This window comes from Nicotiana tomentosiformis, chromosome 2, assembly GCF_000390325.3.
Source record: "Nicotiana tomentosiformis chromosome 2, ASM39032v3, whole genome shotgun sequence".
Classification (NCBI taxonomy): Eukaryota; Viridiplantae; Streptophyta; class Magnoliopsida; order Solanales; family Solanaceae; genus Nicotiana; species Nicotiana tomentosiformis.
In genome coordinates this window covers 46,862,581-46,885,858 of record NC_090813.1, presented here as the reverse complement: position 1 = coordinate 46,885,858, position 23,278 = coordinate 46,862,581, and the positions used below count along the sequence as shown (strand labels likewise).

At 40.7% G+C, this 23,278-nt stretch overlaps 1 long non-coding RNA gene and 1 pseudogene across 1 annotated transcript; both read right to left on the bottom strand.

Moving 5' to 3' along the window:
• Nucleotides 1–12,699: 12,699 nt before the first annotated feature.
• Nucleotides 12,700–17,807, bottom strand: LOC138891466 (protein EARLY-RESPONSIVE TO DEHYDRATION 7, chloroplastic-like; annotated as a pseudogene).
• Nucleotides 17,808–18,335: 528 nt separating this feature from the next.
• LOC138906455 (uncharacterized) lies at nt 18,336–19,071 on the bottom strand. Its single transcript, XR_011413853.1, has 2 exons — nt 18,816–19,071; nt 18,336–18,665 (listed from the first exon to the last, which is right to left on the bottom strand). It is a non-coding gene; the product is annotated as an uncharacterized lncRNA (long non-coding RNA).
• Between the last annotated feature and the right edge of the window lie 4,207 nt (nt 19,072–23,278).

Here is a 23,278-nt window from a genome sequence, read left to right as displayed (position 1 = left end):
GATCTCGAAGCCCTTTTTATCTTCTTCTCTTCACCCTGTTTCGGAGCAGGGGACTCAGTGGGGAAATCGTCACTACCAGATGGGGGCCTCATTTTGACATCTTTGGGTAAACCTGTAAAAAGAAATAAAGCAAGTAAGGACTTAATCATGCAAAGGGGAAACCAAATATCACTTATGAAAAGATCTCACCGTGCGAACGGGCCTCCCATCAGCCCTTTGAAAGCTCGCGCCACGAGCGCTCGGAATAAGGCCTTTGCAATACGATACCCTCAACCCACTCCTTGAGTCAAGGAACTGCATTCAGGATCCGAGTAACAGCTGCACCATCACAGAACACCAATAAGAAGGAAGAAAAAAGGGCGATAAATAAAACCTTGGAAGCAAAATTATATACTTACGTTTCATGTTCCACTTCTCAAGGAATGGCATGTGCTCGGCCGGGATCAAGTCCGAGATCCTCACTCGGATGAAACAGCCTAGCCAACCTCAATCCCTATCTTTATCGATACTCGAGAACATGACTTTACTAGCCCGATGGGTGAGCTTGATCAGTCCTCCCCCCCCCCTCCCCGGTAGAGTCGGGAACTGTATAAGCGCATAAGGTGGTCGATCGTGAAAGGTCACCCTTCGATCTTTCTTACAAAGAAGCGGATGAGGATTACGAACCTCAAGAAAGAAGGATGAATTTAACTGAGGGTTACCTCGTATATTTTGCAAAAGTCAACAATAATCGGGTCCAAGGAGCCCAACGTGAAGGGATAAGTGTAAACACTTAAAAATTCCTCGACATTGTTGGTGATGGCTTCGTCAGGTTCGGGAACCACCACATGTTTGTCAGCCCAGTTGCAATCCTTCTTGACTTCGGAGAGAATTGTTACACCCTATATTTTTGTACGTAAAAATGCATCGTAAGCAAACTAATGTAGGACCAAAAATGAGATAATATTTAAAAGTATATAAAGTAAGTTAATCATGTTACCTCTGAGGTTACAAATATTGAAGATCATAAACAACAAGTACAAAGAGGGTTGGACAGTTCAGAAGCTAAAGCAATTAAATAAAATAATATTTCGTCGAAAGTCGACAAGTTGGAAATGTTATAACATGTACCTTTGGGGTGAGACTAGGGTGATTAACATGATAAGGAGATTATGTTATGATTTATATTAGTCGTATGACATCCGTGTGTTATGTTTTGAAGTCAAGCGAGTTGTGGAACAAAAGTCGATGAAAGTCATCACAAGTTACATTCATAAGTTTTACTGAAACTTTGGGTCAAATGTAACTGCAATTTTCTCCCAATATACTTAGAGTTATGGGGTGTTCCACCCATCAAATTAAAGATCTATGAGTCTATTTTCCAACGCATTAAACCATTTGTCAATACGACATCGGAGTAGAGAGATATGTGCATTTTTGCGATACTGCGCAAGCTGCTAGGTGACAAGTAGGTGTGTCACCTACTTGCTTAAATGAAAGCCCAAAAATGGGCCATTTCGGGTCGTCCAAAGAGGCCTTTTAAGGGCCTATTTTCTTCATATATTAGACTTAAAATAGAGCATAATAACCAGACATAAGCTCTGCAAAGAATCCTCCCAAAAATTTTCCACAAACCCTAATTGATTTTCTCTCCCTTTCAAGTTCTAATTGGAGGTAAAACCTAGAGTTTGAAGAACCAAGCTAAGAGCTGAGTTATCCAACAAATAAGGTGAGTTTACTGCTCTCTTTCATCCAATTTTTCTTCTGTAAATTCATGGTAAGTCGTTCTATACTTGTAAGAACTCACGGGACGGTGATCGGAAGCCGTGAGTTCGAGTTATTCACTTGTAGCGGACTGTTTTGTGGACTGTTTTGTGTTGCTGTTGGGCTGCATGTTTTACTACTATTTTGTGGAGTTTTGGAGGAGTGAAGGGGGTGTAGAAACACCATATAAATGTAGGGTGGTTGGCTGGTCGTTCGTCATAACATTTTCGGGTCGTTTGACACTACTACGGTGGTCGTTTTGTGTATGAAGAGATTGGGGTGTGTTGGGCTGTTTTGTAGTATTTGATGGTGTATATAGGGCTGGAAAATGATGTATATATGTTGTCATTGTTCTGTTCTTGTATTGTTGGTGTTATCTTGAATTTGGAGGAAGTAAGGATTATAGGGGAGATGCTGCCCGTTTTAATACAAAATAAGTTTGTCGTTCGTTGTGCGATAGTTGTAACTTTCGTAACTTAACGATAGTATTATTATCATTCTTGTAGATTAAGGTGCGAAGAGGTGAGTTCAACTTGGTGATTGGAAAGATTGTGATAAGGTATGTTAAGGCTAAGCCTTCCTTCATTTTGGCATGATCTCGTAGCTACATGTGTTAGTAATGAGACAAAAAGAGAAGTTCATATTCATGAATTTATTCACACTATTCTAGTCTCATAAGTTACAATATTATTCCTTATCGAGACTCTATATTCAATTTTAGTATTGTCTTCTTCCAGTCAAGAGAGCAGCAAGCCTATATATACAGTATTACAGTATTTTCATTACCATCGAGCTATAATCGATAGGCAGGCCCCTATTGGGCAACCTCTGATCAGATGAAAAGTTATATACCGAGCCTACTGTGGCTGAGCGCCTATGAGCGAGCCCAGCATGGTCGAGATACATAGCCTAGTATGGCCGAGCGCCTATGAGCGAGCCTACTATAGCAGAGCAGTTATATATACCGAGCCTTATAAGGCCGTACAATTATTTTACAATTATTTTACTTACTATATTAAAGGAGTTTAGTCACTATCAGCAGGTAAGTATATCTCCAGATCATCTTGGACTCCCGGTTACTTCCAGTTATTATATTATCAGTTCAGTTTCGATTTTCAATTATGTTATTGCCTTACATACTCGGTACATTATTTCGTACTTACGTCCCTTTTCCGGGGACGCTGCATTTCATGCATGCAGGTTCAGATAGACAGACGAGTAGACCTCCTCAGTAGGTGTTTCCAGAGTTTAGCCTGATCGGTAAGCTCCACATCCTTCGGAGTTATCGGGTCTAGGTTTTTGTGTGCATCTTATGTATGTATTTATATATATAATATGGGTAGGTCGGGGCCCTGTTCCGATCACAATACATCTATCAGTAGAGGCTTGTAGACATATCCTGTTGGTTAGTGCAGTATGTTGGGTTTGTAGGCCTGGTATGTATATTTGATGGTTTGTCAGCTGTAGTAGCTATGACGGCCTTGTCGGCCTAGCTTTATATTGATGTTTAGTTAGAGCTAGTTTCCATTCAGTTTTATATTTTGCTTCGCAAATTGTCTTGCAAGGTGGCCCCATGGCCAAAGTATGACATTATATGTTCAGAGTCCCTTAGTCGCAATTTGGTACGCCAGGTTAGGTGAGGCACCAGGTGCTTGTATCGCTCCTAGGTTCGGGGCGTGACAAACTTGGTATCAGAGCAGTTCTGTCCTAGGGAGTCTACAAGCCGTGTCTAGTAGGGTCTTGTTTATAGATGTGTTGTGCACCACATTATATAAGCAGGGCACTACAGGGCATTTAGGAGTTGGTTACCCTTCTTTGAAATCTAAATCGTGCTACAGAACTGAGTTATAGGAAATTTGAATTAAACTTATGTGTTGGTGTTTGCATGCACAGATGACGGTGACTAGGAAGACTACGGCTAGCCAGAGGAGAGATACAGCAGTAGGTGAGGGGACCAGCAGGGTACCCCCAGTAGATGGGGCCCAGTCTGAGGCTCAAGGTGAGACCCCTACTCAGCCATTACCGGCTCCTCCACCAACTACGGAGATTCCTAGGGAAACCGCACATCCAGTTCCCCCTCCACTTCCATCAGATCAGGACTTAAGGAGTGCGGTGCATTTGTTGACACAGTTGGTAGCTACCCAGCAACAGGCTAGGGCATCAGCTAGTGCAGGAACTTCTGAGGGGTCTGGGAGTTCAAGGGTCCGAGAGTTTATTGCTTTGAGTCCCCCAGAGTTCACGGGGACAGATCAGAGGGAGGACCCGCAGGATTTCATAGATCAGCTTCACAGGATCTTTCGTGTTATGCATGCCACGGAGAAAGAGGCAGTTGAGCTAGCAGCTTTTCGACTCCGAGATATAGCCATCCTTTGGTATGAGGGATGGGAGAGGTCCAGGGGACGTGATGCACCTCCAGCTATTTGGGAGAATTTTTCAGATGCCTTCCTTGACCAGTACTTACCACGGGAGATCCGACAGGCTCGAGTCGATCAGTTTCTAGCCCTCAAGCAGGGTAATATGAGTGTTCGAGAGTATAGTCTCCGTTTTGACTCATTGGCCAGATATGCACCATCCATAGTTGCTACTATGCGGGACAGGATTCACAGGTTTATAGCAGGGTTAGCCCCAGAGTTAACCGAGGCATGTGCCACCGCTGCATTGCAGGATAGTATGGATATCTCCCGGATTCAGGCATTCGCCCAGAATATAGAAAGGGGTAGGCGTCGGCAGCAGGGTACAGAAAGGGCTGAGCAAGGGCAACATAAGAGGATGAGATTTCCCAGGTCTCAGGAGCAATATCAGGGTAGTTATAGGACCTAGTACTTCGGACGGCCACCTAGGCCTCCGCCACCTCAGTTACAGGGTTACAAGTATGACCGCTATAATTAGTCAGGACCAGGTGAGAGCTCACGGGCGTCGGGTTTGTAGCGACAGCGAGGATCTGCGCAGACATGGTCATTTCCTCCACGGTGTGACATCTGTGGTAGAGGACACTTGGGCCAATGCCGAGCAGGTTCTGATGCTTGTTATACATGTGGGCGTCCAGGGCATATGATGCGAGATTGCCCAAATAGAGATTCGGGGGGAATGGCACAACCAGCAAGTTCAGCAACAGGATCATCTATGTCCGTGCATCCTTCAGGGCGCGAGTCTCAGTCTTCGGCTGGTAGAGGTCGGGGCAGAGGTAGAGGTTCCAGTTCAAGTGGTAATCAGAACCGTATCTATGCTTTAGCGGGTCGACAGGACCAGGAGTCTTCACCAGACGTTGTGACAGGTATATTAACCATTTGCTCTCACGATGCTTATGCTTTGATAGACCCAGGATCTACTTTATCGTATATTACCCCATTTGTCGCGAGGAAGTTTGGTATAGTGCCTGAAATACTAAGTGATCCTTTTGCGGTATCTACACCGGTCGGAGAATCGATTATTGCTAGACGGGTTTACCGAGGTTGTACGGTGACAATTTGTAGTCGTCAGACCTCAGCTGACCTAGTTGAGCTAGAGATGATGGATTTTGATGCTATCATGGGCATGGACTGGTTGGCAGCTTGCTATGCCACAGTTGATTGCCGAGCAAAGGCAGCCAGATTTCATTTTCCGGGTGAGCCAGTCCTTGAATGGGTAGGTAATACACCAACACCCAGAGGTAGGTTTATTTCCTATCTGAAGGCGAGGAAAATGATCGCAAAAGGGTGCATTTATCATATTGTGCGAGTTAGAGATGCAGATGCTGAGATACCTATACTTCAGTCTATTCCCGTAGTCAAAGAGTATGCAGATGTGTTTCCAGATGAGCTTCCAGGTATTCCTCCAGAGCGAGAGATTGATTTTAGCATCGATTTGCTTCCAGGAACTCAACCAATATCCGTCCCTCCGTATAGAATGGCACCTGGCGAATTGAAGGAGTTGAAGGAGCAGTTAAAAGATTTGCTGGAGAAAGGTTACATCAGGCCCAGTACCTCACCTTGGGGTGCACCAGTACTATTTGTGCGGAAGAAAGACGGCTCGCTGAGGATGTGTATCGATTATAGGCAGCTGAACAAGGTAACTATTAAGAATAAGTATCCACTTCCAAGGATCGATGACTTGTTTGATCAGTTGCAGGGGGCTAGATGCTTTTCAAAGATAGATTTGAGGTCGGGGTACCACCAGGTCAGAGTTCGGGAAAAAGATATTCCGAAGACAGCCTTCAGGACCCGATATGGCCACTTCGAGTTCCTTGTCATGTCCTTCGGGTTGACTAATGCACCCGCTGTATTTATGGACTTGATGAATAGCCTATTCCGGCCATTTTTAGATCTGTTCGTGATAGTATTTATTGATGATATTCTGGTTTATTCCCGTTCAGAGGATGAGCATGAGGACCACCTACGAGCGGTACTCCAAACCCTCCGTGATCGTAAGTTGTATGCTAAGGTTTCTAAATGTGAGTTCTGGTTGAAGTCTGTAGCATTCTTGGGGCATATTGTATCAGATGAAGGGATAAAGGTGGACACTCAGAAGATTGAGGCCGTGAAATCTTGGCCTAGACCTACCACTCTGACAGAGGTTCGTAGCTTTCTAGGCTTAGCAGGATACTATCGGAGGTTCGTAGAGGGTTTTTCTTCCCTTTCGGCACCATTGACGAAGTTGACACAGAAAGAAACTAAGTTTCAATGGACAGAGGCTTGCGAGCGGAGTTTCCAAGAGCTTAAGAACAGGTTGACCTCAGCTCCAGTTCTAACACTTCCAGAGGGTCTAGAGGGTTATGCCGTGTATTGTGATGCATCAGGTGTCGGGTTAGGATGTGTCCTGATGCAACATGGGAAGGTAATTGCGTATGCTTCAAGGCAGCTGAGGAAGCACGAGAGGAATTATCCGACCCACGACCTCGAGTTAGCTGCGGTTGTCCATGCACTTAAGATATGGCGGCATTATTTATATGGTGTTCATGTTGATGTATTTACTGATCATAAAAGCCTACAATATATCTTCAAGCAGAAAGAGTTGAATTTGCGACAGAGGCAATGGCTTGAGTTATTGAAAGATTACGATGTTAACATTCTCTACCATCCAGGGAAAGCTAATATTGTAGCAGATGCCTTAAGTCGCCGATCTATGGGTAGCTTAGCACATGTAGAGCCCGAGAAAAGACAATTAGCTAGAGAGATTCATCAATTGGCTTCGTTGGGGATTCGGTTAGTAGATTCTGAGGATGGTGGAGTTGTACTCCAAAACACTGCAAAATCATCCTTCATAGCTGAAGTCAAGGAAAGGCAGTACGAGGACCCAGAGTTGGTCGAGTTGAGAGAGCAAGTTCCGCAGCAGAAGAAGCCACTGTTAGAGCTCAAGGGAGATGGGGTTCTCAGATACAGGGGTCGTTTGTGTGTTCCAGATGTAGCAGGGCTACGAGACAGGATTATGTCAGAGGCACATTATTCATGGTATTCCATCCATCCTGGATCGACGAAGATGTATCATGACATTAAGGATGTGTACTGGTGGAACGATATGAAGAAGAACATTGCTGAGTTTGTTGCCCAATGTACTAGTTGCCAGCAAGTGAAGGTAGAGCACCAGAAGCCCGGAGGGCTAATGCAGACTATAGAGATCCCGACATGGAAATGGGAGGCGATAAACATGGACTTTATCATGGGTTTACCTCATTCTAATCGTAAGTTCGATTCCATATGGGTGATAGTCGATAGGCTCACGAAATTAGCTCACTTCCTACCGGTCAGATCTACATATACAGTAGAAGATTATGCAAAGTTATATATTAAGGAGATAGTGCGGCTACATGGAGTACCAGTTTCTATTATATCTGACCGTGGGGCTCAGTTTACAGCACATTTTTGGAGGTCATTTCAGAGAGGTCTAGGGACTCAGGTGAATCTCAGCACAGCTTTTTATCCACAGACTGATGGACAAGCCGAGAGCACAATTCAGACGCTCGAGGATATGTTACGAGTATGTGTGTTGGATTTTAAAAGAAATTGGGATGAACATCTACCTCTTGTTGAGTTTGCATATAATAACAGTTACCACTCCAGTATTCAGATGGCTCCGTACGAGGCTTTGTATGGGCGTAAGTGCAGATCTCCTATAGGGTGGTTTGATGTTGGGGAATCTAGGTTATATAGGCCAGACCTGGTTCAACAGGCCATAGAGAAAGTAAAGCTTATCCGGGAGCGACTATTGATAGCTCAGAGTCGTCAGAAGTCATATTCTGACGTGCAGCGACGAGACTTAGAGTTCAGGATTAACGACTGGGTATTCTTAAAGGTATCACCTATGAAGGGCGTGATGAGGTTTGGCAAGAAAGGCAAGCTTAGCCCACGGTATATTGGGCCTTATAGGATCATTCGGAGAGTGGGCCAAGAAGCTTATAAGTTAGAGTTGCCCTCAGAATTGGAGTCTGTCCATCCGATTTTTCACGTATCTATGCTACGGAAGTGCATTGGCGATCCTACCCGAGTGGTGCCCACGGATGATGTACAGATTACAGAGGACTTGTCATACGAGAAAATTCCAGTTGCCATCCTAGACCGACAAATCCGCAAGCTACGAAATAAAGAGGTAGCTTCCGTGAAGGTTTTATGGAGGAGCAAGAATGTAGAAGAGATAACGTGGGAATCGGAGGGAGAAATAAAGTCTAAATACCCCCACCTATTTCAAACTAAAGATATGGCTCGAGATGGGATGCTACAACACAGCTCTATTCAGGCTAGCAGGTCATCAGGTAAGCTTTTATTTTTCACTTTCAATATTTATGATTTACGGTCGGTGAGGCAAATTGCTGCTATTTATAAAGATTGGCCATGTGTGGCATGCATAGTATGTTTTCTGGCTGCGTGCAGGTTGGTTTTAACCTAGTGTACGAAGGATACTCTGGCAAAATTTTCCAAAGTCTCTAAGAGTAAACATTCGAGGAAGAATGTTCCCAAGGGGGGAGTGATGTTTCACCCTATATTTTTGTACGTAAAAATGCGTTACAAGCAAACTAATGTAGGACCAAAAATGAGATAATATTTCAAAGTATATAAAGTAAGTTAATCATGTTACCTCTTAGGTTACAAATATTGAAGATCATGAACAACAAGTACAAAGAGGGTTGGACAGTTCAGAAGCTAAAACAATTAAATAAAACAATGTTTCGTCGAAAGTCGACAAGTTGGAAATGTTATAACATGTACCTTTGGGGTGAGACTAGGGTGATTAACATGATAAGGAGATTATGTTATGATTTATATTAGTCGTATGACATTCGTGTGTTATGTTTTGAAGTCAAGCGAGTTGTGGAACAAAAGTCGATGAAAGTCATCACAAGTTACATTCATAAGTTTTACTGAAACTTTGGGTCAAATGTAACTGCGATTTTCTCCCAATATACTTAGAGTTATGATGTGTTCCACTCATCAAATTAAAGATCTATGAGTATATTTTCCAACACATTAAACTGTTTGTCAATACGACATTGGAGTAGAAAGATATGGGCATTTGTGCGATACTGCGCAAGCTGCTAGGTGACAAGTAGGTGTGTCACCTACTTGCTTAAATGAAAGCCCAAAAATGGGCCATTTCGGGTCGTCCAAAGAGGCCTTTTAAGGGCCTATTTTCTTCATATATTAGACTTAAAATAGAGCATAATAACCAGACATAAGCTCTGCAAAGAATCCTCCCAAAAATTTCCACAAACCCTAATTGATTTTCTCTCCCTTTCAAGTTCTAATTGGAGGTAAAACCTAGAGTTTGAAGAACCAAGATAAGAGCTGAGTTATCCAACAAATAAGGTGAGTTTACTGCTCTCTTTCATCCAATTTTTCTTCTGTAAATTCATGGTAAGTCATTCTATACTTGTAAGAACTCACGGGACGGTGATCGGAAGCCGTGAGTTCGAGTTATTCACTTGTAGCGGACTGTTTTGTGGACTGTTTTGTGTTGCTGTTGGGCTGCGTGTTTTACTACTGTTTTGTGGAGTTTTGGAGGAGGAAGGGGGTGTAGAAACACCATATAAATGTAGGGTGGTTGGCTGGTCGTTCGTCATAATATTTTCGGGTCGTTTGACACTACTACGGTGGTCGTATTGTGTATGAAGAGATTGGGGTGTGTTGGGCTGTTTTGTAGTATTTGATGGTGTATATAGGGCTGGAAAATGATGTATATATGTTGTCATTGTTCTGTTCTTGTATTGTTGGTGTTATCTTGAATTTGGAGGAAGTAAGGATTATAGGGGAGATGCTGCCCGTTTTAATACAAAATAAGTTTGTCGTTCGTTGTGCGATAGTTGTAACTTTCATAACTTAACGATAGTATTATTATCATTCTTGTAGATTAAGGTGCGAAGAGGTGAGTTCAACTTGGTAATTGGAAAGATTGTGATAAGGTATGTTAAGACTAAGCCTTCCTTCATTTTGGCATGATCTCGTACCTACATGTGTTAGTAATGAGACAAAAAGAGAAGTTCATATTCATGAATTTATTCACACTATTCTAGTCTCATAAGTTACAATATTATTCCTTATCGAGACTCTATATTCAATTTTAGTATTGTCTTCTTCCAGTCAAGAGAGCAGCAAGCCTATATATACAGTATTACAGTATTTTCATTACCATCGAGCTATAATCGATGGGCAGGCCCCTATTGGGCAACCTCTGATCAGATGGAAAGTTATATACCGAGCCTACTGTGGCCGAGCGCCTATGAGCGAGCCCAGCATGGTCGAGATACATAGCCTAGTATGGCCGAGCGCCTATGAGAGAGCCTACTATGGCAGAGCAGTTATATATACCGAGCCTTATAAGGCCGTACAATTATTTTACTTACTATATTGAAGGAGTTTAGTCACTATCAGCAGGTAAGTATATCTCCAGATTATTTTGGACTCCCGGTTACTTCCAGTTATTATATTATCAGTTCAGTTTTGATTTTCAATTATGTTATTGCCTTACATACTCGGTACATTATTTTGTATTGACGTCCCTTTTTCGGGGACGCTGCATTTCATGCATGCAGGTTCAGATAGACAGACGAGTAGACCTCCTCAGTAGGTGTTTCCAGAGTTTAGCCTGATCGGTAAGCTCCACATCCTTCGGAGTTATCGGGTCTAGGTTTTTGTGTGCATCTTATGTATGTATTTATATATATAATATGGGTAGGTCGGGGCCCTGTTCCGATCACAATACATCTATCAGTAGAGGCTTGTAGACATATCCTGTTGGTTAGTGCAGTATGTTGGGTTTGTAGACCTGGTATGTATATTTGATGGTTTGTCAGCTGTAGTAGCTATGACGGCCTTGTCGGCCTAGCTTTATATTGATGTTTAGTTAGCGCTAGTTTCCATTCAGTTTTATATTTTGCTTCACAAATTGTCTTGCAAGGTGGCCCCATGGCCAAAGTATGACATTATATGTTCAGAGTCCCTTAGTCGCAATTTGGTACGCCAGGTTAGGTGAGGCACCGGGTGCTTGTCTCGCTCCTAGGTTCGGGGCGTGACAAACTTGGTCGGTGATCGAGCAGATGTACCTCGAGACCTCCTCATACCGACCTGGTACGATGAAGGGCTTTTCGACTTTAAAGTCAGCATTGACCGGGCATCCCCCTGGGATGAACATTTTTATAGGAGGTTCCGGTGCTGGATCCTCGACAGCAGTACGTGAAGCGGTCTCTTCAGTAGCCGGTCGCGAGGTAGAAGGAGTTTCTTTTGATGAACAATTTTGGATGTTTTCGCCATTTCTTTATAGAAAAGAAAGAAGGAAAAAGAGGAAGTTAAAAGAGTACACTCGGTGGTTTGAGAAAAAGTCGAATGAGAGTTCTTATAAAAGATCTCAAAGTAACCAGAATATAAGTACTTGGAAGTATTGAATTTTCTTAGGAACGAGGGTAGAGGGTTTGAATGTAAAGTTTGAATGAACAAATGAAGAGGTATTTATAGTTTCTCAGCGACGGTTCGCATCTTGGAGTGGCCGACCAGCAAATGACAAGCGTTTAATGCCATTAAAACTTGACTAACGAGACATTTCAACGGTTTTGTCATTTCTGTCGTGTGATATCGAAGAAAGAATCGAAAGTTCATGTCATTTCTCGTCGTCTACTCTCCAAAAAACGAGGGAACTATCTGTGTACGGTCGAAATCGAGCTCACCTATGACATGACATGTTAGGAACATGACAATCGAAGACTGAAGATTGATCCCGAGTCTCACCGAGCTAGAACCCGGGGTCATAACACCTGCCTTCGAGAACAGTGAGTCTGTAATCCCGGAGTCGACCTTAGCCCCGATCGAGCTCGAAGAAACATTGTTAGCATAACCAACAGAAGACCGAAATATCCGTGACCGGTCGGATATTACGGAGGGAATCTCGGCACGTATCAATAAGGCACCGACAATCATCAAATCAAGAGATTTTTACCTTTTATAGAATTATACCTAAAATAGGACTCCTCTAATGTATAAAGGGGGTCATTGAACACATTGTAACACGCACTCCAAAGCTATATATCATTATTATTTTAAAGCTCTTATTTTTTCTGTATCCTGGCACAGATCGGAGCGTATCTTATTCGAGGGTGATTAAATTCCCAAGGCTAAGATTGTTTAATTCGTGTGATTTGTATTTACTTTATCATTATTTATTTCAATTACAATCTAATTTATCATTTTGTGTCAAGTTAGTCCACATATCCTTAAAACCACTTACAAATTCAATTGTTATCCGATTTTGAGGGTAAACAGTAGTCGTTAAGGCTTTTTATTCACAACTATCACTAAAAATGTACCCTCTGCCCTATCACCCTCGTTCTGTTACCATCGTATATACCTATCTTACCTACCAGTATTTACTGTCTATCTTTATTTTCCAGTTTAATGATATGAATGTATCCTGCTTTCATAACAATGTTCTCACAGGTAATAAATCTGAAAAATAGTTGTAGTAATAAAATGCGCAGCAGGGAGAATAACATTACATGCATGATTGCAACTAAATATACAATAAATTACATATCACATGTGTGTTTACTCAATAATTAAAGCTACAATCAGAACATGAATTGTTTGTTGGTGTCTATTCCCTCTTCCAAAAATAAATACACTAATGCTAGAGGGTGAAAAGTACAAATGGAGGTGGATTGATGTGGAAAATTGTACCTACAACAAAGACTATAATCCTTATCCTTAATAACATAACATATATGCCATTGGAAAAATCTAAAAAGAGGCCTCAATTCACAGCTCTACCAGTGAAAGAACAAACAAGATCAGTACTTTGAGCTCTTGGCCTTCTTAACAGTAGCAGCTTTAGCACTAGACTTAAGTTGGGTGGCACGATTAAAGGAACTTTTGGGGTTAAGAGCCTTTCTAATCTTAAACACAGTCCAGGCAGTCCCAACAGCATGCCCTGCCGCATCAAGCCCTTCGGTTGCTACTTTTGCTGCCTCTTCTCCATACCTACAAAACCGATTCACTTATGACATAGTGTGATTTCAGTAACCCAAAAGTTCTAAGCAGATATAGAGGGTGTTTGACTAAGCTTATAAGCTGGTCAAACTGGCTTATAAGCACCTTCTGGCTTATCTACGCGTTTGGTAAACACTCAAAGTGCTTATAAGCTAAAATCAGCCATAAGTCATAAGCTGGTCACCTCCAACTTATGGCTTTTCAGCTTATAAGTGTTTTTAGTTTGACCAACACTTTTATTAGTTTATCCTTAATAATATTTTCTAATTCACAAAATACTTTTTCCAAAATAAATTTCTTGACTTTCTCTTCATTCCATATTCGTTATTAATTCTTTTCTTTACAAAGAAATTTTTAATTTATAATCTTTTGAAAAAAATTCAAAGGTATTTTAGTCATTTAAACAAAAGAATAGCTTATCAACACTTTTTAATCAAACATATCAACTGCTTATTATTAGTTTCAGCACTTCTATCCAAACACGTAAATGCTTATTTTAAAAATCAGTTTCAGCACTTAAAAAAAACTTTTCAAAACTACAAGCTTATCAGCTATTTACAATCAGCTAATCCAAACAGGCTCATATTTATCTTACAGTTACATAGTGTGATTTCAATTAGTTGAGTCTGTTGATGACTTATGACAAAACAAGTTGCAATGTATTCAAATGGTAAAACTAGACTTAGAAAAAAGGGCATATAGCCAGGAGAAGTCATCATATACTGAAACTTAAGTGTCACCAAAATTAAGGAGGGGAAACATTTTGCTTTTCCTTAAAGTCTCCTATGTTGTACATTTTTTTCCAGTTTTCTTCAGTACATCTACAATAGTTGAGCTTTACCTGTGCGAAACAAGCTCAGTCGTCATAGTGGACGATGTTGACATCACATTCTTTCCAGCTACTTCAACAGCGTCGCATATTCGCAAAATATTATACATATGTAGACAACAAACTGACTGCAATTTGCTATAGTTAAACTCAAAATATGTAAACAAATTCTCAAAGTTAGAGTTGTTATTTGACAGTTATGTGCATGAGAATTGAGAAATCAACTTTTAATGCACAAGTATTTCAACAAGATGAGTTCATCAATACAATAAAAGAACTTAAATGTTAACTTAGAGTAACAATTTAAACAGCATAGTCTCCTCCTTTTAACATTGGATACAACCCCATCATGGATGGTCCTAGCAACTAAAATCTAGAAGCATACAGAGCTAACATTGGCAGTGTAAATAAAATGATTACTTGTATTGATGTCAAGAGATGCAAAAAAATTTCTATTCTTTAATTAAGAAACCAAAAATAAAAATTAGGCTCTTTGCTTTTCCTTCAATCTCCTGTTTGTTTCTTTTGGTTAGACTCTTTTCTCTTAATTAAAACATCATTACCGACCAGAAAATCTGCATGCAGAATCAGGCACACAATATGGGATTTCTTCTCTACGCCTTCTCTCTCAGAATCCAGAAATTTAGCCACATATAATATTATCTGTAATAACCAAACTATCAAACTCTAAGTGAGAGACAAAATGGTCAGATATCCAATGGACAACTCAGGACTAACCACACAACTAGAAGAAGCAAATGGCCAACTAGTAATAGTTTGTGATTTAGGAGGAGTTGTTGTTGTGGAAGTAAAACGTGTTTGTCCTAGATGATATTGCATGTCACATGTGATAATCTGAAGCTAATCACTATTTGACACTTCAATTGTGATGATTTGATGTTCTTATTCAATAGTGACAAAGTGCTTTTTTGTTTGAAGGATGTCCAAGGAAAGAGGGAGTCACAAATAAAGCAAAACTAGAGGATAACAGAGGGATTGGCGCCATAGAGCAAGCCATAAATATGGAAAAGGATGTAACCATTTATATCTTTCTTGGCAGACATGTCTTCAATTTTTACATTCTCTAAAAATGTCTTATCTGATACATATAAGTGCCTGTGAATGTGATAGTACAGGGACTATGCGACACAGTTAAGCTATAAATTTAATTCCTTTTGTCCTGAAGCTATATTAAAAATAAAATAAGTAAAAATCGCTGAAAAGCAAATGGTATATGGACATACAATCAAACTCGGTCAAGAAAAATGGAAGACTTTTGACTTACAAAATCCATCCAGAGTAGCAAGGACCATCTCCCCTGGCATCATGCGGAAGAACTTTTTTCCAACTATGGAATTTGCAACTGAACTAGTGAAGAATCCTGAAACCTGGAGAACTCCAGAAAGGACTCCAATTGCCACTTTCTCAGTCATCTTAGTTACTCTCTTAACCCTGAAAAACACACTCCAACGTGAGTAAAAAGTTTTTTCTTCGCCTAAATAATTTACAGTTAGGCATATGAGTATCCCCGATAATCTTATTGAATGTACATGTACATCAGCAACAGCTAGCTCAAACATAGAAGCCTTGTTTGACATACTTCCTATTTTTCATGTGGGGAAACAAGATAGAAGTATAGGTATTGAGGGATTTAATTTATCTTGTACCATAAATTCTAACTAGCATCTGAAAGTGGCAGCTCCTCATAAAACAGTGCCAATATACTGGCTTACTGAATTATAAGCTTTATGTACCGAAATAGAAAGATTATCTCAGTTGTTGAAGCTATTCAATGAAACAACAAAGAAAGATCCATTGACATTTCAAACTGAAAAAACAGTATCAATACACTTTTTAGCCAAATCTGTCAAAGAGTCTTTTTTTTTTTGGTCAGACAGTTCAGTAGAGATAATCTGCAATCTCTCAAAAAACGAGATACTGCAAGCATTTGTCATAATAGTATTCTTTTTTTCATTCAGTAACATACAACTATTCATCCTCTTATTTTTGTTCGATGCCTAACTCAAATGATAATAAGTAAAAGAATCATAGCGATTACCCGGTATCAGTTTGACAAAGTAGAAGTGCCTAAGTAATATCCAACTTTGATATTCTACTCAGGGGCGGATGTATAGCCTCAATTATGGGGCACGTGAACCCATGGTGCCTTCGCCAAACTAGGTATTTTATGTGTATATTTTCTAAAATTCGTCCAATTTTATGTATTTGCACCCATGCTCCATAAAGGTTGAATGGTGAACTTGGTTCAATACTTAATTATTTACTCAAAGAAACAAGGATCAATTCTCACTTTACACTTTTTTCTGACCCTTTTTTTCATGGTGCATTCATATTCTACATATCCTAGATCCGCCTCTAATTCTACTCCTTCAAAATCCCAACTCAATTGATACATGTGAAAAGAAAATAAAGTAGAAACCAAAGAAGAAAAAGTTGAAACTTCCTAGGGAGAAAAGGTAAGCTAAATCGTTACAAAAGAATATAGAAACTTTCCACAATGCAATCAATAGTGTGGCCAGTGCGAAACACAATAAAAAAACTACTCCTATTTTGTCAATGTGGATAAACAAAAGAAAAGGTTTTCCTTGGTATTTTAGCTACTTTATCCATCACTAGAACTCAAGAGGGAGCCTTGGTATAAATTTTAATTACCTGGCAAAAAATTAAGAACCCACTAGAATGCTAATCAAAATTAATAACAATAACAGCAAAGCAAAGATATTAATCTAACAGTCAACATAGTGTAAGCAGATGACCATTTAATATTATAAGGCCACCATACCTTTTGATCCTCCTCAATGTCTCAGGCCTAATCTCGGCCTTAGTCCCTGAAGTCATCCTCTGCTTTAAAACCTCATTTCCTCGCTTCAATTGTTCCATTGACACATCTCCTCACCACAAAATCCCCTTGATCAGCTGCCCTGATCCTGCAGCAACTAACTTTGCAGTTGATCCACTGTATTCCTCCACATTGGGCGCCAACGTGGTCCAGTATTGAGCGCAACGTTCTTCCAACACTTCCTTCTTCTTCTCCGACTTCAAGTCAGCTGGAGACAACTCCCTTGCCACTGTTCCTCCAATAGCCAAGGCCGCCTTTTCCTCTACCTTCTGAACAGAAAAAGTGCTGTAACTTTTCAAAATAGCATCCAGCTCTTTCAACAATGCCTCCTGACCCTTGGAAGCAATCGTCAATCCATAATTCAAGATTCATTCACTGTTTCCTTATCTTTCTCTTTCTTACCCTTATCTTTTTTCTTTTTACCCTTTTCTTTCTCGTCATCACTGGAATCCGAACCATCCTCTTTCATAGCTTGAAACGAGAAAAAGTAATGTGAATCATCCAATTTCACCGCGGCCAAGTCCTTTGTTAATGGCCATTGGATCTCGTTAGCCACACGAACAAGGATAGCAACAGTATTTTTATCTTGCAGCAGACCAATCAGAGATAAATCTCCGGTGGCTAGCTCAACAGAGTAATGCTTATCGATCAAATGGATGAGGACACCAGGGATAACGAGAAGTATTTCTTCGAGGGACTCAGGAGGGGCAGATGAAGCAGAAGGAGTAGTTTGATAATCGTCGGGGATGAGTTTTTCGACGAGGTCCTTTTCGTCTATGGTTGGATAAAGATTGGGATGAGAAGAAGATGTTGATTGGAGATTTGGATCATTGTGAATGACCTGTGGATACAATGGGGCTTTTTGTAGATTAGGGTTCTGAGAAGCCATTGAAGAGCTGAGAAAAATATGTTGAGGATGGATGTTTTGGAGGAATAGCAGGCGAACATGAAGAGACACGTGGCAGATATGTTAATTGCTATAACTGTTGGATTTCCCACGCAAGTCCATTTGGATGTTCTTTTGTTTTCTTTTTCTAATTTCGTTAGAAGCTAAAATTTTAATAAATTATAAATCATATTTTTTTAGACAAAATATATTTGAAAAATATTATCAAAAGAAAATTGTTTAAATCCATAATAGTAGCAATATCATATAAAAATGGGACAAAGGGAGTAATGTTTTCTTTTCTTATCCCTCCATTGGCATCCCATCGTCATAGAGTAAATAAAAAAAATCCTTATTCAGCAAAAAAAAAAAAATATTCCTTCTGTTCTTAGCACTCATTTTATGTTTTGGACAAAGAATTGAGTATTTCTTGTTGGAAAATAAATCTATAAAGAGTTAATTGACAAAAGAGAACGCTGTAGAATTGATATAGAGGAAATCAAGGTCTAAGGATATGATCCATTTGATTATCTTTATTGGCAGAGTGGTACAATGAGTAGCGGGAGGTGAAAAATATTTTCCTCCTGACTATGCATTTGCTTTCTTTGGCAGACATCAAATTTATTATTATGAATAAATTTGACTAAAAAGAACTATTAGTGGCTCCATGGAGCAGTTCTTTTTAACTTGTTGGGTAGAAAATAAGCAAATTTCTATTCAAAATATAACAACAAAAGTCCGTATTTCCATTGGACCAAGCTCGACTGCGAAACTAGACATGCCTAATGGACCCCCTCTAATTGGTGCATATTCACTGCCTGTGTCATGTTCTATATTCCAACTCATCTTCTTCATCTCATTCTTGCCTTGATTCGCCGATAAGCTTGTTTCCTTGATTGCCTTTATCTGAATACCGCGCAAAAGATGTGTCAATCATTTCATACCCTCTAACAAGATGAGCAGACTGTCCAGGTTAATATCTCTTAATATTCATAAGTTAATCAACACACACAGAGAGAAGCTCCCAATATCAGTAAGATTTTAAAACTGTTTTACCGTTTTTCCAGCAAACATATCCTTCAGTTGAACTTTAGTTATTGTCGAATAATCAGCGTCTTCACCAGCCTATCCACATCCACAATACATATAAACCAAAAGGGTAAGTAGTGATATCAGTTAGCAAGGGACAAGCATAGAGGTCCAACCTATAATGATGTCATGTGTCACACTCTTAATTTTACATTTTCTGTTTCAGAATTCAAATAAATGCAAGCAGTTCATGTTTTTTCAGAAGTAAAGTTGCTGTTTCTTTGTCAAACTACAACTAAAACAAGGAAATGAGATAAGACCGTCCCGTCCCATCCCATCCCGTCCCGTCCCGTCCCACTTAATTCTAAACGGGATGGGCCCATGTTAAATGGGACACGGGATGGGACGGGATGGCCATTTCGTCCCGTTTGTCCCGTCCCGTCCCGTCCCGCCTGTTCCGTCCCATCCCGTCTCATCCTGTCCCGTCCCGTCCCGTCCTGCCTGTCCCGCGTCCTTTTTTTTTTGTGCATTATATACAAGAAACTTGTAATCTTGCTTTTCAAGGTTTTCCTAAGACCGCGGTTAGAAATGATGTTTTTAAATTTCAAACCGAATATTTTCAGTATATTCGTTGTGTATTGTTTTACTTAGATTGTAAAGTGTCTATCACATCTGATATAGGTCGTAGTTCTAATGGTTGTGATTATTTAACTGTTAGATATCATTGGGTTGATCATAACTGGAACATACAAAAATGTATTATTGGTTATAAATTTGTTGATTCAAAATACAGTGGAGCATATATTGCAACTATTGTTCTTCAAATTGTTTATTTTTATGGACTCATTGATAAAGTTTTAACTATAACCTTAGATAATGCTTCTGCTAAATGCTAACACAACTGCAGCAACTAGCTTAATGAAATGATTGCAAAATTAATCCAACTTATGCACCGGCCATTAATGAAATGATTGCAAAATTTAAAAAGTATGTTTCCCTATTCCCCAAGTTTATTTAATTTCTACTATACTTAACACATCTTTAAAATTAAGAGGTGCAAATGGACTTGTTCGTAAAATTTATGAGAATTTAGCAATTCAAGAAAATGAACAACCATCTCTCGAAGACTGCGAAGCTAACATATATTCTTATGTTAGATCAATGTTTGATAAATATAAATTTATGGAAACAACAAGTGGTGAAACTAGGAAAGAAGAAGAATACAATGAGATACTTAGCACCGGGAGCTATGACGGTATGGAACTCATGGAACATCAATCAACATTGCCAATTCCAGAACAATGTCCGAAAGAAATTATAGATAAGTTACAACGAAGTTATATAGGAGCTTACAAATATTAGTATGATAATTTATAATTGGCTACTAAGAGGCCTAGTTTAAACAGAACCTTTCCTAGAAGGTGGCTGCGTAGATTAGGTGCTCTTCAAAAGAATTATATTTGTATGTGAGATTTGAAAAGTTCTATTAATAAAATAAAAGGCTTTAAGCGTTAAATTATTTTTATGAATTGTCTTACACTCTTACTTAGTTACTTAATGGCTTGAAATTATATTAAATAAATTATAACTCTATTATAAATTTATAATTATTAGAATATTTTATTACAAGTCTTTTGTTTTAATATTTTATAATTCTTTACTTAGTTTCCTAATATCCGTTTAATTTTTAAGTTTATTAAATAACTCAAAAAACTAGCTGTTGCAAACTTTAAAAACTTAGTCATTGTCAAAAGAATAGCGGTTTCCAAACTCAATTCTTAAATAATTATTTTTTTGAAACGGCACTTAAGGCCTGCGAACCCGTCCCGTCCCGTCTCGTCCCGTTTGTTAGCGGGACGAGATGGGCCTACCGTTTTATTCCGTTTGTCCCGTCCCATTTCGTCTCGTTCCGCCACCGTCCCGGCTAAATATCGTCCCGTCCCGTTCTGTTAATTCTGTCCCGTCCCGTCCCATCCCATCCCATTGGACAGCTATAGTTGAGTGCCGGTCGCGCTCCTTGAGTTCGGGGCGTGACAAAAACATATTGAATAAAGCAAAAAAAATCGAAATTCTTAAACTATCGAAGGGAAAAACAAGCCTTGTATATTATATACAATCTATACAAAGGCCAATGGCCTTAACAAAAATACAAAAAACAAAACAGAGAGTTTTTTACAAAGGCGTCTAAATAGCCTGGTATTCTCCACCCCGGGTCCATCGGAACCCTCAGAGTCTTCTTCTTCTTCTACTACTTCTTCTTCTTCTTATTCGGGGTAGGCCAACTTCTTGGCCTCGGCCTCGGCCTCGATCCCCTTAGCGGTTTCATTCTTGGCTGATAGATCGAAACCCCGAGCATGAATCTTCTCGAGGGCCTCTCTTCGCGATTGCCGCTTCTCATAATCAACAATGCCCTTCAAGCGGTCCTGGGCCACCTCGGCATCAACCTTATATTTGACCGCCATCTCGTCGGCGTCGGCTTTAACCACCGCGGCCGCTGACTTGGTCTTTTCAAGTTCCTTGGCCATAATATTTTGATCATAGGTAGCCGAACTTAGCCGAGACTGGAGCTCTTCAACCTTTTTCTCCTGCACCTCGACCTTTTCCTTTGCTGCTCGAAGTTGGACCTCGGCCGAAGTCAGTTGCACCCGAGCAGCCTTTTTTTTGAGGCCAGATGATCCATCCTGCCCCTCCATTCGTCGATCTCGGCCTTGACAGCATCCATCTCTGCTCGCAGTTGATTGATTTGATCGATATTTTGTTGGACCTGCGGATTCTGACCGTTAGTCACCGAGCTTAGCTCTTCGTCACTAATCTCAAATATTTTTACCTGCTCTAACAAGTTGGCATGCTCCTTTCGAGCCACCTCCAGCTTAGCTTAGAGGCTCTTAACCTCCCCCCGCATTGCTCACTAAGAAGTTTCTACATATCTCTCTTCTCAGTAAGTTCTTTGGCTTCGGCCTCAAGAAGACTCAGCTCTTCTCAATATCGGAGGAAGGTCTCGTGGTGAAGAACCGAGGCCTGTGAATACAAGGAAAAATGTTAAGATCATTAAAGTAACCAAGGCTGAAAAATGAAAAGGTTTGATAACACCTTACCCGATTCAATGCATGTTGTGCTTCGTTGAACAAGCATGGAGAGTCCACCTCGTTCATCTTTGACTAGTCTTCTGCAGTCACCGGAGGTAACTAGCTACCCCAACATGCGCGAAAAGGACCCGGGCGTCCTCTGTAACAGAGATAATGATCGACCATTTCCGACCGGGATCAACGGTCGGGGAAAGGAATCGGTTGACCAATCTCGGTCTCGAGCTAGATCCACCTGTCCCCGAGGGAAGACTTCTTCTTGGTACTTCCAAATCACCCAAGTTAGTGACATCCTCCGTGGCAATAGAGTCCATGCCATCAAAAAAGCTTTGGAGGGGATCGTTCACTCCTTGGACCCCCTCATTTGAACGCTCCTTTGCCGCTTTAGCTTCACCGATCATTAAGTCTGTGAACGAAGGCGATCCCTTTATATCGATGACACCGGGTGGAGCAGGACCGGTGTCTTGAGAGTTCTTGACCCTCACTGATGCGTCGACCTCTTGAGTTTAGGAAGGATTGGCCTCTATTGTCCCCTCTTCGGTTGATGCCCGTTCTTCAGGGACCAATAGCTCTCGGGCCACTAAAATTCCCTCCTCTTCAGACTCGTCCCTGATCCGATAGAGGGAGTCTAAATCAAGTATTCGGGAGCTGGAGGTTTCTTTTGGCTTACGGATAATCCTCCTCTTTGGTTTCTTTTCTCCGATCTCGAAGCCCTTTTTATCTTCTTCTCTTCACCCTGTTTCGGAGCAGGGGACTCAGTGGGGAAATCGTCACTACCACATGGGGGCCTCATTTCGACATCTTTGGGTAAACCTGTAAAAAGAAATAAAGCAAGTAAGGACTTAATCATGCAAAGGGGAAACCAAATATCACTTATGAAAAGATCTCACCGTGCGAACGGGCCTCCCATCAGCCCTTTGAAAGCTCGCGCCACGAGCGCTCGGAATAAGGCCTTTGCAATACGATACCCTCAACCCACTCCTTGAGTCGAGGAACTGCATTCAGGATCCGAGCAACAGCTGCACCATCACAGAACACCAATAAGAAGGAAGAAAAAGGGCGATAAATAAAACCTTGGAAGCAAAATTATATACTTACGTTTCATGTTCCACTTCTCAAGGAATGGCATGTGCTCGGCCGGGATCAAGTCCGAGATCCTCACTCGGATGAAACAGCCTAGCCAACCTCAATCCCTATCTTTATCGATACTCGAGAACTTGTCTTTACTAGCCCGATGGGCGAGCTTGATCAGTCCTCCCCCCCCTCCCCCGGTAGAGTCGGGAACTGTATAAGCGCATAAGGTGGTCGATCGTGAAAGGTCACCCTTCGATCTTTCTTACAAAGAAGCGGATGAGGATTACGAACCTCAAGAAAGAAGGATGAATTTGACTGAGGGTTACCTCGTAT